This window comes from Cherax quadricarinatus, chromosome 18 (genome assembly GCF_038502225.1).
Source record: "Cherax quadricarinatus isolate ZL_2023a chromosome 18, ASM3850222v1, whole genome shotgun sequence".
NCBI classification, from domain to species: Eukaryota; Metazoa; Arthropoda; class Malacostraca; order Decapoda; family Parastacidae; genus Cherax; species Cherax quadricarinatus.
In genome coordinates this window covers 32,452,330-32,468,840 of record NC_091309.1, presented here as the reverse complement: position 1 = coordinate 32,468,840, position 16,511 = coordinate 32,452,330, and the positions used below count along the sequence as shown (strand labels likewise).

General features: G+C 44.0%; 1 protein-coding gene across 1 annotated transcript in view; it reads right to left on the bottom strand.

Annotated features, from left to right (window-relative positions):
• The window catches only part of LOC128689485 (chordin-like protein 2), a 468,423-nt gene that overhangs the window by 184,400 nt on the left and 267,512 nt on the right, over positions 1-16,511 (bottom strand). The window lies entirely within an intron of this gene.

The window sequence follows — 16,511 nt, the reverse complement described above, 5'->3', positions numbered from 1 at the left end:
TGCTGCCCTCAGTGGATATACAGCAAGAGAGATGTACCTCCTCCCAGAATGTATACAAAGTGAATAGATGTAAATTGTATTACACATTATGTAATAGTAATGCAGCAGTTCACTAGTGGCTGAGGAAAAAATAGCAAAGCTACTACTTAGCTGTGTGACTTGAGTAATTATTTATAAATGTATTCACACAGAAAGCGAAACAAACTTCAAGACGTACAGACTAAGGAAGATGACCCTGGAGTTACTAACCTTGGAGAGTTAAAAGACCTGTATATCACAATAAAGCCAAGTATCAAAGCTTATTTCCCTTGAGGTCTTTAGGTAATCTTCCCTAGGATGGAAACCATGACAGCTGATTAGCTCTTAGGTACCTAATTATTGAAACAAGTGAGAGGAGATTTGCTCCTATGTCTCTCAGCTAGAGGAAAGTTTATTCTGTTATGCTAGAACGCAAATCCAATTACCATAAGTTCAACTTATGAATAGAGAAAATAAGCTAGCCGTTGTCTTGTTAAGTCATACTTCGAATCATAATGAAAACCTCAAGAAAATAAAAATATCTACTTTTTAGTCATGGCAATAAGTGAAAATGCATAAAGTAGTTCTAGGCATAATTTACAGGCTGGCAGCTCAGTGATTTAAAATTGAAGTGACGGTATACAATCAAACACCAAAAGTCGGCAATGAATGTTCTGTGATGATAGTTGTTAGGTAGTGAGTTATCTTGATTAACACACACACACACACACACACACACACACACACACACACACACACACACACACACACACACACACACATGCACGCACACTCCACTGCAATGCTGAGAAGGAAAAAAAGGCAGACCACTAAGCACAGGGACATCAACGAGAGAAGAGACTGAAGGAAGGAACGCTTCGATGGAAGGAACTAAATCGTCTCAAGGGATGCAAAGGGAAATACAGTGGGAGGACGAAAGGGAGAGATAGGTTCTTGTCTGTGGGCTCCAGGAAGTCGAAGCAAGAAGACAGGAGGAGAAAGAAACGATTGAAAGTATCATGAAAGCAGTAGGAGAAAACGACATGACCCAATTGACAAATTTTCTGAGAATTGGATGATTTGCAAGAGGGAAAAACCGGCCAGTCAAAGTGATTTTCAAGGCAGAATCAGCTCAAAACAGGATTCTGCAGAAGAAAGCATGACTAAGGGACATGTTGAAGTACCGGAGGATGTACCTCGATCGAGACAGAACACAAGAAGAAAGGCAAAAACTGAAAGAGAGGGTACAAAGATGTAAGGAGGAATGAGAGGCAATGACGAAGATAAACAGGAGAACCCAGACTCATGAGGAAGAGCAACCACAACCTTCAGAACCACCCACAAATGGACCCCAATCACGACAACCCCCATGCAACCACACAATCTAAACCAAAACCAACACACTGTACCCTCTAACCCACTCATCACAAACTCCACCTACACAGCAACCCCCCATGGGTCCCTGCCAGGGCTCCCGCTCCCCCTACCCCAACATTCTCCCCAGACCACAGTTTTAGAAAAGTTGAAGGCTTTGTATATGAATGCAGATGTAATAAATGTGAGGAGTGACATGAAAGAATCAAGGAGATATCACCAGACATCGTAACAGTCACAGAAGGGAAACTCACTGGGATAACAGATGCAATCTTCCCACCTGGATATCAGATCTTGAGGAAAGATAGAAGGAGCAGAGGGAAAGGAGGAGTTGCACTGCTAATTAAAAACCAATGGGGGTTTGAGTAATTGGAAGGAATGGACGAAATTGGCGAAGGGGATTACATAGTAGATACAGTTCAGTCTGGGGGACATAAGGTAGTCATTGCAATGATGTATAACTCACATAGAACTGCAGGAGGCCAAGAGAATATGAAGAGAGCAACAGAGCAATAGTGGACACACTAGCTGAGGTGACCAGAAGAGCTCACACGGGTAGAGCAGAGTTACTAGTTGTGGGCAATTTCAGTCACAAGGAGATTGATTGGGAAAACCTGGAGCCACACAGGGGTCCCAAAACATGGAAAGCCAAGGTGATGGATGTACTGGAAAACCTCATGCATCAACATGTTAGGGACACTGCCAGAGAGAGAGGGGAGGATAAACCAGCAAGACTGGACCTCATGTTTATCCTGAGTAGCTCAGACATTGAGGACATCACACGTGAAAGGCCCCTTGGAGCTAGTGATCACATGATTCTGAGCTTTGAATACATAGTAGAGTTACAAGTGGAGAGGGTAACAGGAGTAGGATGGGAAAACCAAGCTACAAAAGGGACTACTGCATAGGTATGAGGAACTTCCTGCAGGAGGTTCATTGGGAAAGAGAATTGGTGGGAAAGTCAGTTAACGAAATGATGGACTATGTAACAACAAAATGCAAGGAGGCAGAGGAAAGGTTTGTTCCCAAGGGCAACAGAAATAATGGGATGACCAGAACGACCCCTTGGTTTACCCAAAGGTGTAGGGAGGCAAAAACAGAATGCAGTAGAGAATGGGAAAAGTACAGAAGACAAAGGACCCAGGAAAATAAAGAGATCAGTTGAAGAGCCAGAAACGAGTATGCACAGATAAGGAGGGAGGCCCAGAGACAGTACGAGAACGACATATCATCGAAAGCCATGTCCGACCCGAAGCTTTGTGTAGCCACATCAGGAGGAAGACAACAGTCAAGAACCAGTTAATCAGGCTGAGGAAAGAAGGTGGGGAGCTCACACGAAATGACAAAGAAGTATGTGAGGAGCTCAATGTGAGATTTAAGGCCATACATACAGTGGAGACAGAGAGGTCTCTGGGAGGTCAGAACAGAAGGGTACATCAACAAGGGATATACCAAGGGGTGTTGGATAAAATACACACAACCGAAGAGGAGGTGAAGATGTTGCTAAGTGACCTTGATACCTCAAAGGCGGTGGGACCGGACATCTCTCCGTGGGTCCTTAGAGAGGGAGCAGAGATGCTGTGTGTGCCAATAACCACAATTTTCAACCCATCCATTGAAACTGGGCAACTACCTGAGGTATGGAAGACAGCAAATGTAGTCCCCATTTTTAAGAAAGGAGGCAGACAAGAGGCATTAAACTACAGACCAGTGTCACTGACGTGCATAGTATGCAAAGTCATGGAGAAGATTATCAGGAGAGTGGTGGAGTACCTATAACAGAACAAGCTATTGACAGTAAGCACGGATTCATGGAAGGCAAATCCTGTGTCACAAACCTACTGGAGTTTTATGACAAGGTAACAGAAATAAGACACAAGAGAGAGGGGTGGGTAGATTGCATTTTCTTGGACTGCAAGAAGGCTTTCGACACAGTTCCTCACAGGAGATTAATGCAAAAGCTAGAGTATCAGGCGCATATAACAGGAAGGGCACCGCAATGGATCAGAGAATACCTGACAGGGAGGCAACAACGAGACATGGTACGTGATGAGGTATCACAGTGGGTGCCTGTGACAGGCAGGGCTCCACAGAGGTCAGTCCTAGGACCAGTGCTATTTCTGGTATATGTGAATGACATGACGGAAGGGATAGACTCAGAAGAGTCCCTGTTTGCAGATGATGTGAAGTTAATGAGGAAAATTAAATCCGATGAGGACCAGGAAGGACCACAAAGAGACATGGACGGGCTGGAATACTTGGTCCAGCAACTGGCTCTTCGAATTTAACCCCGCCAAATGCAAAGTCGTGAAGATCGGGGAAGGGCAAAGAAAACCGCAGACAAAGTATAGGCTAGGTGGTCAAAGACTGCAAACGTCACTCAAGGAAATGGATCTTGGGGTGAGTATAATACTGAGCACATCTGAATCGCACATCAACCAGATAACTACTGCAGCAAACCTGAGAATAGCGTTCCGATACTGCAGTAAGGAATCATTCAAGACTTTGTACACCATGTACGTCAGGCCCATACTGGAGTATGCAGCACAGGTTTGTAGCTCACACATGCTCAAGCACGTCAAGAAATTAAGAGAAAGTACAAAGGTTGGCAAGAAGACTAGTTCCAGAGCTACGGAGATTTTCCTACGAAGATAGGTTGGAACTCGGCCTGACGACACTGGAGGACAGGAGGGTTTAGGATGACATGATAACGACATATAAAATACTGCGAGGAATTGACAAGGTGGATAAAGTTGTCCGGATATGGAATAGTCTGGCAAGTGATATAGTGGAGGCAGGATCCATAAATAGTTTTAAGACGAGGTTTGATATAGCTCAAGGAGCAGGGAGAGAGAGGACCTATTAGCAATCAGTGAAGAGGTGGGACCAGGAGCTATGTATCGACCCCTGCAACCACAAATAGGTGAGCGCGCACACACACACACACACACACACACACACACACACACACACACACACACACACACACACACACACACACACACACGCATCCACACGCACACACACACGCATACACACACGCATACACACACGCATACACACACGCATACACACACGCATACACACACGCATACACACACGCATACACACACGCATACACACACGCATACACACACGCATACACACACGCATACACACACGCATACACACACGCATACACACACGCATACACACGCATACACACACACACACACACACACACACACACACACACACACACACACACACACACACACACACACACAGGACAAAATGGTAACTAACTAACTAACACACACACACACACACACACACACACACACACACACACACACACACACACACACACACACACACACACACACACACACACAGGAGAGCAATCTGAGACGAAGCTGTTATACAGCCACATCAGGAGGAAAACAACAGTCAAGGACCAGGTAATCAGGCTAAGGAAGGAAGGAGGAGAGACAACAAGAAATGACCATGAAGTATGTGAGGAACTCAACAAGAGATTCTAAGAAGTGTTCACAGAGGAGACAGAAGGAAGAAGTGAAGAGGCTTCTGAGTGAGCTAGATACCTCAAAGACAATGGGGCCGGATAACATCTCTCCATGGGTCCTGAGAGAGGGAGCAGAGGCGCTATGTGTACCCCTAACAATAATATTCAATACATCTATCGAAACAGGGAGATTGTCTGAGGCATGGAAGACAGCAAATGTAGTCCCAATCTTTAAAAAAAGAGACAGACATGAAGCACTAAACTACAGACCAGTGTCACTGACATCTATAGTATGCAAAGTCATGGAGAAGATTATCAGGAAGAGAGTGGTGGAACACCTAGAAAGGAATGATCTCATCAACAGCAGCCAACATGGTTTCAGGGACGGGAAATCTTGTGTCACAAACCTTCTATGACAGGGTGACAGCAGTAAGACAAGAGAGAGAGGGGTGGGTGGATTGCATTTTCTTGGACTGCAAGAAGGCGTTTGACACAGTTCCACACAAGAGATTAGTGCAAAAACTGGAGGACCAAGCAAGGATAAAAGGAAAGGCACTACAATGGATCAGGGAATACTTGTCAGGAAGACAGCAGCGAGTCATGGTACGTGGCGAGGTGTCAGAGTGGGCGCCTGTGACCAGCGGGGTCACGCAGGGGTCAGTCCTAGGACCAGTGCTGTTTCTGGTATTTGTGAACGACATGACGGAAGGAATAGAATCCGAAGTGTCCCTGTTTGCAGATGACGTGAAGTTGATGAGAATTCATTCGATCGAAGACCAGGCAGAATTGCAAAGGGATCTAGACAGGCTGCAGACCTGGTCGAGCAATTGGCTCCTGGAGTTCAACCCCACCAAGTGCAAAGTCATGAAGATTGGGGAAGGGCAAAGAAGACCGGATACGGAGTACAGTCAAGGGGGCCAGAGACTACAAACCTCACTCAAGGAAAAAGATCTTGGGGTGAGTATAACACCAGGCACATCTCATGAAGCGCACATCAACCAAATAACTGCTGCAGCATATGGGCGCCTAGCAAACCTCAGAACAGCATTCCGACATCTTAATAAGGAATCGTTCAGGACCCTGTAAACCGTGTACGTTAGGCCCATATTGGAGTATGCGGCACCAGTTTGGAACCCACACCTAGCCAAGCACGTAAAGAAACTAGAGAAAGTGCAATGGTTTGCAACAAGACTAGTCCCAGAGCTAAGGGGTATGTCCTACGAGGAGAGGTTAAGGGAAATCGACCTGACGACACTAGAGGACAGGAGAGATAGGGGGGACATGATAACGACATACAAAATACTGAGAGGAATTGACAAGGTGGACAAAGACAGGATGTTCCAGAGATGGGACACAGCAACAAGGGGACACAGTTGGAAGTTTAAGACACAGATGAATCACAGGGATGTTAGGAAGTATTTCTTCAGCCACAGAGTAGTCAGGAAGTGGAATAGCTTGGGAAGTGATGTAGTGGAGGCAGGAACCATACATAGTTTTAAGCAGAGGTATGATAAAGCTCACGGTTCAGGGAGAGTGACCTAGCAGCGACCAGTGAAGAGGCGGGGCCAGGAGCTTGGACTCGACCCCTGCAACCTCAGCTAGGTGAGTACACACACACACACACACACACATACACACACACACACACACACACACACACACACACACACACACACACACACACACACACACACACACACACACACACACACACACAAGAGAAAGTACAAAGGTTTGCAACAAGGCTAGTCCCAGAGCTCAAGGGAATGTCGTACGAGGAAAGGTTAAGGGAAATCGGACTGACGACACTGGAGGACAGAAGGGTCAGGGGAGACATGATAACGACATACAAGATACTGCGGGGAATAGACAAGGTGGACAGAGATAGGATGTTCCAGAGAGGGGACACAGGGACAAGGGGTCACAACTGGAAGCTGAAGACTCAGACGAGTCACAGGGACGTTAGGAAGTATTTCTTCAGTCATAGAGTTGTCAGCAAGTGGAATAGCCTAGCAAGTGAAGTAGTGGAGGCAGGAACCATACATAGTTTTAAGAAGAGGTATGACAAAGCTCAGGAAGCAGAGAGAGAGAGGATCCAGTAGCGATCAGTAAAGAGGCGGGGCCAGGAGCTGAGTCTCGACCCCTGCAACCACAATTAGGTGAGTACAATTAGGTGAGTACACACACACACACACACACTCATACTCTCACGCACACGTCAAGCACGTCAAGAAATTAGAGAAAGTGCAAAGGTTTGCAACAAGGCTGGTTCCAGAGCTAAGGGGAATGTCCTACGAAGAAAGGTTAAGGGAAATCGGCGCGACGACGCTGGAGAACAGGAGGGTCAAGGGAGACATGATAACGACATACAAAATACTGCGTGGACAGAGACATGAAGTTCCAGAGATGGGACACAGAAACAAGGGGTCACAATTGGAAGTTGAAGACTCAGATAAGTCAAAGGGATGTTAGGAAGTATTTCTTCAGTCACAGAGTTGTTAGGAAGTGAAACAGTCTGGCAAGTGACGTATTGGAGGCAGGAACCATACATAGTTTTAAGACGAGGTATGATAAAGCTCATGGAGCAGGGAGAGGGAGGACCCAATGAAGAGGAGGGGCCAGGAGCTGAGTTTCGACCCCTTCAACCACAATTAGGTGAGTACAAGTAAGCGAGTACACACACATAGACGTCTGGGGAATTCATCCATACTGCCTGGTAAAAAAACGACCTACTTACTGTGGAGTCAGTAACCTCTCATCAGCTACCTATATTTCACTTCCATACTTCTCTCACTTAAGACTAAATGTTTTTTGCCGTTATTAAAGCACCATTAGTTTTCTTTCCTAAGATTCTTGGCGAAGGTTTTCGTTGTATGAAGCTCTTGGCGATATTCTTGAAGTCTGTGTATTATTAGCTTTATCAAACTCTCATTAACTGTGTTGATTGTAAGACTGGTTGTCATTGTTTTACACACACACACACACACACACACACACACACACACACACACACACACACACACACACACACACACACACAAACACAAACACACACACACACACTTCAGTCACAGAGTTGTCAGTAAGTGGAATAATCTGGGAAGTGATGTAGTGGAGGCAGGATCCAAACATAGCTTTAAGAATAGGTATGGAAAAGCTCATGGAGCAGGAAGAGTGATCTAGTAGCGACCAGTGAGGAGGTGGGGCCAGGAGCTGTGAATCGACCCCTGCAACCACAGCTAGGTGAATACAAATAGGTGAGTACACACTCACTGGTAATAACAGTAACATAAGGGGGGTAATGCATCAGGAGCGAGAGGGACAATTTAGGGCCATTTCTTTTTCTAATATATGTTAATTACTTTTCTGAAGGGTTTAAGTTCTGTATATTTCTGTTTGCTGACGATGTAAATCTGTGAATAGGAAATAGGCTCCAGATGGATTGAAACAGGAGTTCAGTCCAAATGAATGCAAAGTCGTGAAGACTGGATAAGTTGTGGGATGACCAGACATGTTACAGCCTAGGAGGAAAAGGGCTAGGTCCTAGCCTTTTATATTCGGTAATATTCCAAGCTTTTCTCCTAGGTTGTACTCTCAGGGATGCATCTCAACTTATCACCGGAGGCACTCACCTCGCATAACTTCAGCAGCAATAGCCAGTTAGCGAACCTCAATATAGCATTCAGGAATCTGAACAAACAATCCTTGTTAACTCTATACACATTATTTTGTTAGGCCAGTCATCGAGTATGTGGTTACAGTGTGGAGTCCTTTCCTACTCAAGCACACACACAAGCTTGAAGAGGTCCAGTGATTTGTGACCAGGTTAGTCCTATGACTGGGAGGAATGTACTAAGAGGTAAGGTCGAAAGAACTGAACTTGGCGACCTACCTAAGCAGAGAGAAAGAAAAGGGATACATGAATTCAACGTACAACATTTTAAGTGAAATTGATAGGGCAGATAAGGGATAGAGTGTTTGAAAATAAAGGCCAAAGGACAAAGGGACATAGGTGGAAGTTAGAGAAGTAGAGGAGACAAGCGCGTTAGAAAACACATTTTCATACTCTTGGCAATAAGTGGAACACAATTAGACAAAGTGGTATTCATTTGATGAATTTCGAGAGATTTTCTATTCCCGGAGCCCGGGCCTGGGCCAGGCTTATCTGGTCATCCAGGCTGTTGCTGCTAGTGGCTCTCTCGTTCACATATCCATCACAGCTTGGTTAATCTTGCACTTGGTGGAGATACTTGTCCAGTTTCTCTTGAAGACTTCTACGCTTGATCCAGCAGTGTTTCTGATCTTTTTTGGTAAGATGTTTAATAGTCTGGGACCACGAATGTTTATGCAGTATTCTCTAATGGTGTTTACGGTGCCCCCGCTTTTCAGTGGATTATTTCACACGTCCTCTCATATCTTTTACTACAGCTTGTTATGACAGTGTGCAGATCTGAGACTAGGCCTTCAAGTGCTTTCCACTTAATATATACTCCTCTCCAGCTAGTACATATTTACGACTATGAGGCATTATCATAAATTTAAATGCTTTATTGGCTCTGGGCAGGCTGTAAATGATCTCTGTATCTGTTCCAGTTCTGATATCTCTCTTGCCCTGAACGGGGCCGTCAACACTAAACAATACACTCGTGACACTTGCCGTATTGTGTTCCTTAAAAGAAAGGTCAGTTGACATAATTACTTTCAGATCTTTCACGTGTTCCTTTCGTTCTATGTGATGATCCTCGTGGGTTTTGTATACAGTGTTCCTTTTGAATTCTTCATTCTTTCCATATGTAATACGTATTTTAAGAAAAAGAGGATAAATAAGTATAAAAGATATGATGTAGGACGTAATGACAGTAGTTTGTTGGACTATGTTCTGGTAGATAAAAGACTGTTGTGTAGACTTCAGGATATACATGTTTATAGAGGGGCCACAGATATTTCAGATCACTTTCTAGTTGTAGCTACAGTGAGAGTAAAAGGTAGATGGGATACAAGGAAAAAGGAAGCAGCAAGTAAGAAAGAGGTGAAGGTGTATAAACTAAAAGAGGAGGCAGTTAGGGTAAGATATAAACAACTATTGGAGGATAGATAGGCTAGTGAGAGTATAGGCAATGGGGTCGAAGATGTATGGGGTAGGTTTAAGAATGCAGTGTTAGAGTGTTCAGCAGAAGTTTGTGGTTACAGGAAAGTGGGTGTGGGAAGGAAGAAGAGCGATTGGTGGAATGATATAAGGGAGAAAAAGTTAGTATATGAAAGGTTGTTACAAAGTAGAAGTGATGCAAGGAGGGAAGAGTATATGAAGAGAAAAAGAGAGGTTAAGAGAGTGGTGAAGCAATGTAAAAAGAGAGCAAATGAGAGAGTGGGTGAGATGTTATCAACAAATTTTGTTGAAAATAAGAAAAAGTTTTGGAGTGAGATTATTAAGTTGAGGAAGCCTAGGGAACAAATGGATTTGACAGTTAAATATAGGAGAGGAGAGTTATTAAATGAAGAGTTAGAGGTATCGGGAAGATGGAAGGAATATTTTAAGGAATTGTTAAATGTTGTTGAAGATAGGGAAGCTGTGATTTCGTGTATAGGGCAAGGAGGAATAACATCTTGTAGGAGTGAGAAAGAGCCAGTTGTGAGTGTGGGGGAAGTTCGTGAGGCAGTGGGTAGAATGAAAGGGGGTAAGGCACCTGGGATTGATGGGATAAAGATAGAAATGTTAAAAGCAGGTGGGGATATAGTTTTAGAGTGGTTGGTGCTATTATTTAATAAATGTATGGAATAGGGTAAGGTACCTAGGGATTGGGCAGTGTGGCAGATGTTGCAGGTATATGGTATAGGAGGTAGGTTACTGAAAGCAGTGAAGAGTTTTTATGAGGATACTGAGGCTCAAGTTAGAGTATGTAGGAAAGAGGGAGATTATTCCCAGTAAAAGTAGGCCTTAGACAAGGATGTGTGATGTCACCGTGGTTGTTTAATATATTTATAGATGGCGTTGTAGATGCGAGGGTCTTGGCAAGAGGTGTAGAGTTAAAAGATAAAGAATCAAACGCAAAGTGGGAGTTGTCACAGTTGTTCTTTGCTGATGACACTGTGCTTTTGGGAGATTCTGAAGAGAAGTTGCAGAGGTTGGTGGATGAATTTGGTAGGGTATATAAAAAAAGAAAATTAAAAGTGAATATAGGAAAGAGTAAGGTAATAAGGATAACAAAAAGATTAGGTGACGAAAGGTTGGATATCAGATTGGAGGAAGAGAGTATGGAGGAGGTGAATGTATTCAGATAATTAGGAGTAGACGTGTTAGCAGATGGGTCTATGAAGGATGAGGTGAATCATAGAATTGATGAGGGAAAAAGGGTGAGTGGTGCACTTAGGAGTCTGTGGAGACAAAGAACTTTGTCCGTGGAAGCAAAGAGGGAAATGTATGAGAGCATAGTTGTACCAACACTCTTGTATGGGTGTGAAGCATGAGTGATGAATGTTGCAACGAGGAGGAGGCTGGAGGCAGTGGAGATGTCATGTCTGAGGGCAATGTGTGGTGTGAATATAATGCAGAGAATTCGTAGTTTGGAAATTAGGAGAAGGTGTGGGATTACCAAAACAATTATCCAGAGGGCTGAGGAGGGGTTGTTGAGGTGGTTCGGACATGAAGAGAGAATGGAACAAAACAGAATGACTTCGAGAGTGTATAAATCTGTAGTGGAGGGAAGGTGGGGTAGGGATCGGCCTAGGAAGGGTTGGAGGGAAGGGGGTAAAGGAGGTTTTGTGTGCGAGGGGCTTGGACTTCCAGCAAGCATGCGTGAGCGTATTTGATAGGAGTGAATGGAGACAAATGGTTTTTAATACCTGACGTGCTGTTGGAGTGTGAGCAAAGTGACATGAAGGGATTCAGGGAAACTGGCAGGCCGGACTTGGGTCCTGGAGATGGGAAGTACAGTGTCTGCACTCTGAAGGAGGGGTGTTAATGTTGCAGTTTTGTAACTGTAGTGTAAAGCACCCTTCTGGCAAGACAGTGATGGAGTGAATGATGATGTAAGTTTTTCTTTTTCGGGCCACCCTGCCTTGGTGGGAATCGGCCGATGTGTTAATTAAAAAAAAAATTCTTTCCATATATAAGCAGCTAGAGCTTATCATCATGGAGGCGTACACAATACACAGCTTGAGGAGCTCATATATTATGAACACAGGTGTAGTCTTGACCACGAAGCCAGTTCCCATCCGTGGTAAAGTACTGTGTACTCTGATACAATGTGTGCGGGTTCGAGTCCTGCTGTGGGCGTGGAGAAAATGTTTATATATATGTGTATATATATATATATATATATATATATATATATATATATATATATATATATATGTGTGTGTGTGTGTGTGTGTGTGTGTGTGTGTGTGTGTATACAGGTAAAATTTACGATTTTAGCTTATATAGCAATGCTCTTCTTGCCGAATAAGGCACGCAAAAAATTGTGTATGCAATAATTTCGTAAAAATCATTCTGAACCTAACTAAAAAAATATTTTATTGTGTTTGTTTATTATTAAATTATTGTAAACTTATCTAAAATATATTTAGTTGAATTAGGCTAAATTAAATTGCGCTTCGTGTAATAAGGTTAGGTAAGTTTTTTAAGGTTCTTTTGGTACAAAATTATTAATTTTTACATTAACTTAAATGAAAAAATATATCTCTAAACGTATAAGAGAAAATTTTAGAAAGGACATAATTTTAAATGAGTTCTTGCTGACTGACCAATTTTACCTATTCGGCACGATATATATATATATATATATATATATATATATATATATATATATATATATATATATATATATATATTTATATATATATCAACAACATGTCCGATGAAAAAGCTTTGATCAAATTGGACTTTGTCAGCGCTTTCAACTCAGTCAGAAGGGATGCTGCTCTCTAAGCAGTTTATAGAAACTTCCCTTCCCTCTGTCCTTTCATAGAATTGTGTTATAGTGTGACTTCCAAACTATTGTTTGGGGACCATGAAATTGACTCGTGTGAGGGTGTGCAACAGGGGGACCCTCTCGCCCCCTTTCTATTCTGTTTTGTCATCAAGGACGTCACAGAAGCACTCTTCAATGAGCTCAATGTCTGGTTCTTGGATGATGGTACCCTAGCTGGCACAACAGAATCTCTCCTAGAGGACATCAGAAAAATTAAAGAGATGGGAGAAAACCTGGGCCTTTAAACCCCACCAAATGTGAAATAGTTTGTGCCAATCGACAGATGATCCAGAATATTAGTGCTGTTTTACCAGGAGCACGAGCTATTGATCCAGCCAATAGCACTCTTCTTGGCGCTCCTCTTGGGTTCAATGCCATCAGTCTGATCCTAGAAAAAAAAGTCTCAGACCTCCGGACGATGGAAGGCAGGATGAAAGACATTGATACACATGATGCCTTCTACCTACTCACCAGCCTTCAGCAGTCCAAAACTCAAGGAATATGACTCTCCTTAAGACCATGCTAGAGAGTGTATTGAATTTTTCCCTTGAAGATGGACAGTGTTTGCAAGCCTAACTTCCGGTCAGGCTTGGAGGGCTAGGAGTACGCAGATCCTCCCAGATTGCTCTACCAGCTTTCCTATACTCTTCCACAACATCAAACGAGTTGAGACAAATTCTTAGTGATAACCTCAGTGACAGCAGGAATACAGGACCCTAGCTATGCCAGTGCCATCACTGAATGTGAGACTCTTGCTGCTCCAGCACCAACCCTAGTGCAGCACTGGCTCACAAACAGTCAAGCTGGGATGGCCCGATCGCTGAAAAGGTGCTTGCCAACATGCCCAGGGCTGTAACATCAGACTGGGAGACCACCCGTCTCCAGGCTGTGAGCGCACATCATTCCGGGGACTTTCTCCAAACAGTTCCAATATCGGCAGTGGGAACGCGCCTCGACCCCCCTAAGACCCTCCGTATTGCAGTGGCTCTGCACCTTGCTGCCCCAGTTCACACGGAATATACGTGTATTTGCGGCAAAGTGCAAGCCGACCAATATGTTCTAAATGGTCTTAACTGTTCCAAAACCAAGGGCTGGCATGCAAGGCACAATGAGGTCAACGACATCATAAAAAGAACCCTTGCTACAGCTGGATGCCCAGCCGAGAGGAAGCCCCGATCACTAGCAACCAACAATGCCCACAACCCAGCAAACCGCCCCGATGGGATCACCATCTATCCTAGGAAGAATGGCAAGCTCTTAGCATGGGACTATACCTGTGTGTCCACACTGGCTGACACCTATATCCGTCACAGTGTCGGACGGCTGGCAGGAGCTGCTGACCACAGGGAGGAGTACAAGATCAGCACGTACAGGGACATAAGCCAACAGTATCAGTTTGTCCCAGCAGGATCAGAGACTTTGGGATCCTGGGGAAAACATGCCACACGTTTCCTTAAACAATTGGGTTCCAGACTCATCGACACCACCAGGGACCCAAGGGCAGCCACTTTCATGTTCCAGCGCCTCAGCGTGGCCATCCAGAGGGGAAATGCTTGCTGCATACTTGGCTCACGTTCAGCTTCGGAAGAGCTGGAGGAAATTCATAATCTTTAATATATTGTACCATTGTATTCATGTTTGTGTTTTCTGTAAATGTATTCTGTCTATTAATAAATTTTCCCATTGAATATAAAATATAGGGGGTGGAGGAGAACGTTGAGTTTTCCCTGAGGTATGTTTATTGTCTTTTTTATAGAGGTGGTACATATATATATATATATATATATATATATATATATATATATATATATATATATATATATATATATATATATATATATATATATATATATATGTTATCTGGTATCTTTCTCGTCTCCTTTCCAGAGAGAACAATCTAAGTGCTTTGAGTCGTTCCCAGTAGTTTAGATGTTTTATTGATTCTTTGCGGTAGTATACGACCATCACAGGTTTTAGCTGTCTTCACCCTCTCCTGCCTTGAATGGCGATATGACCACATAATTCGACGCATGAGAGCACAGATGTTTTGTAAAATACTGTAACTGGTATTGATTCTCTTGTTTTGAAGGTTCTCATAATCCGCCTTGTATTTTTTTCTGATTGCTGCTGCATTTGTATTATCTAAATGTCAGATTATCTGAAATTATATTCCTGAGTCTTTTACTTGTTCGTTACGTTCTGTGGGATGGCCGGCCCGCACTCTAACACACACACACACACACACACACACACACACACACAACATGAGATTCAAAGAAGTGTTCACAGAGGAGACAGAAGGGGCTCCAGAAAGACGGAGAGGAGGGGTACGCCACCAAGTGCTGGACACAGTACACACAACAGAGGAAGAAGTGAAGAGGCTTCTGAGTGAGCTAGATACCTCAAAGGCAATGGGGCCGGATAACATCTCTCCATGGGTCCTGAGAGAGGGTGCAGAGGCGCTATGTGTACCCCTAACAATAATATTCAATACATCTATCGAAACAGGGAGATTGCCTGAGGCATGGAAGACAGCAAATGTAGTCTCAGTCTTTAAAAAAAGAGACAGACATGAGGCACTAAACTACAGACCAGTGTCACTGACATGTATGGTATGCAAAGTCATGGAGAAGATTATCAGGAGAAGAGTGGTGGAACACCTAGAAAGGAATGATCTCGTCAACAGCAGCCAACATGGTTTCAGGGACGGGAAATCCTGTGTCACAAACTTACTGGAGTTCTATGACAGGGTGACAGCAGTAAGACAAGAGAGAGAAGGGTGGGTAGATTACATTTTCTTGGACTGTAAGAAGGCGTTTGACACAGATTCACACAAGAGATTAGTTCAAAAACTGGAGGACCAGGCAGGGATAACAGGGAAAGCACTACAATGGATGAGGGAATACTTGTCAGGAAGACAACAACGAGTCATGGTACGTGGCGAGGTGTCAGAGTGGGCGCCTGTGACCAGCGGGGTCCCACAGGGGGTCAGTCCTAGGACCAATGCTGTTTCTGGTATTTGTGAGCGACATGACGGAAGGAATAGACTCCGAAGTGTCCGTGTTTGCAGATGACGTGAAGCATCCATTCGGTCGAAGACCAGGCAGCACTACAAAGGATCTGGACAGGTTGCAGACCTTGTCCAGCAATTGGTTCCTGGAGTTCAACCCCACCAAGTGCAAAGTCATGAAGATTGGGGAAGGGGAAAGAAAACCGCAGATGGAGTACAGTCTAGGGGGCCAGAGACTACAAACCTCACTCGAGGAAAAAGATCTTGGGGTGAGTATAACACCAGTCACATCTGAAGCGCACATCAACCAAATAACTGCTGCAGCATATGGGCGCCTAGCAAACCTCAGAACAGCATTCCGACATCTTAATAAGGAATCATTCAGGACCCTGTACACCGTGTACGTTAGGCCCATATTGGAGTATGCGGCACCAGTTTGGAACCCACACCTACCCAAGCATGTAAAGAAACTAGAGAAAGTGCAATGGTTTGCAACAAGACTAGTCCCAGAGCTAAGGGGTATGTCCTACGAGGAGAGGTTAAGGGAAATCAACGTGACGACACTAGAGGACAGGAGAGATAGGGGGGACATGATAACGACATACAAAATACTGAGAGGAATTGACAAGGTGCACAA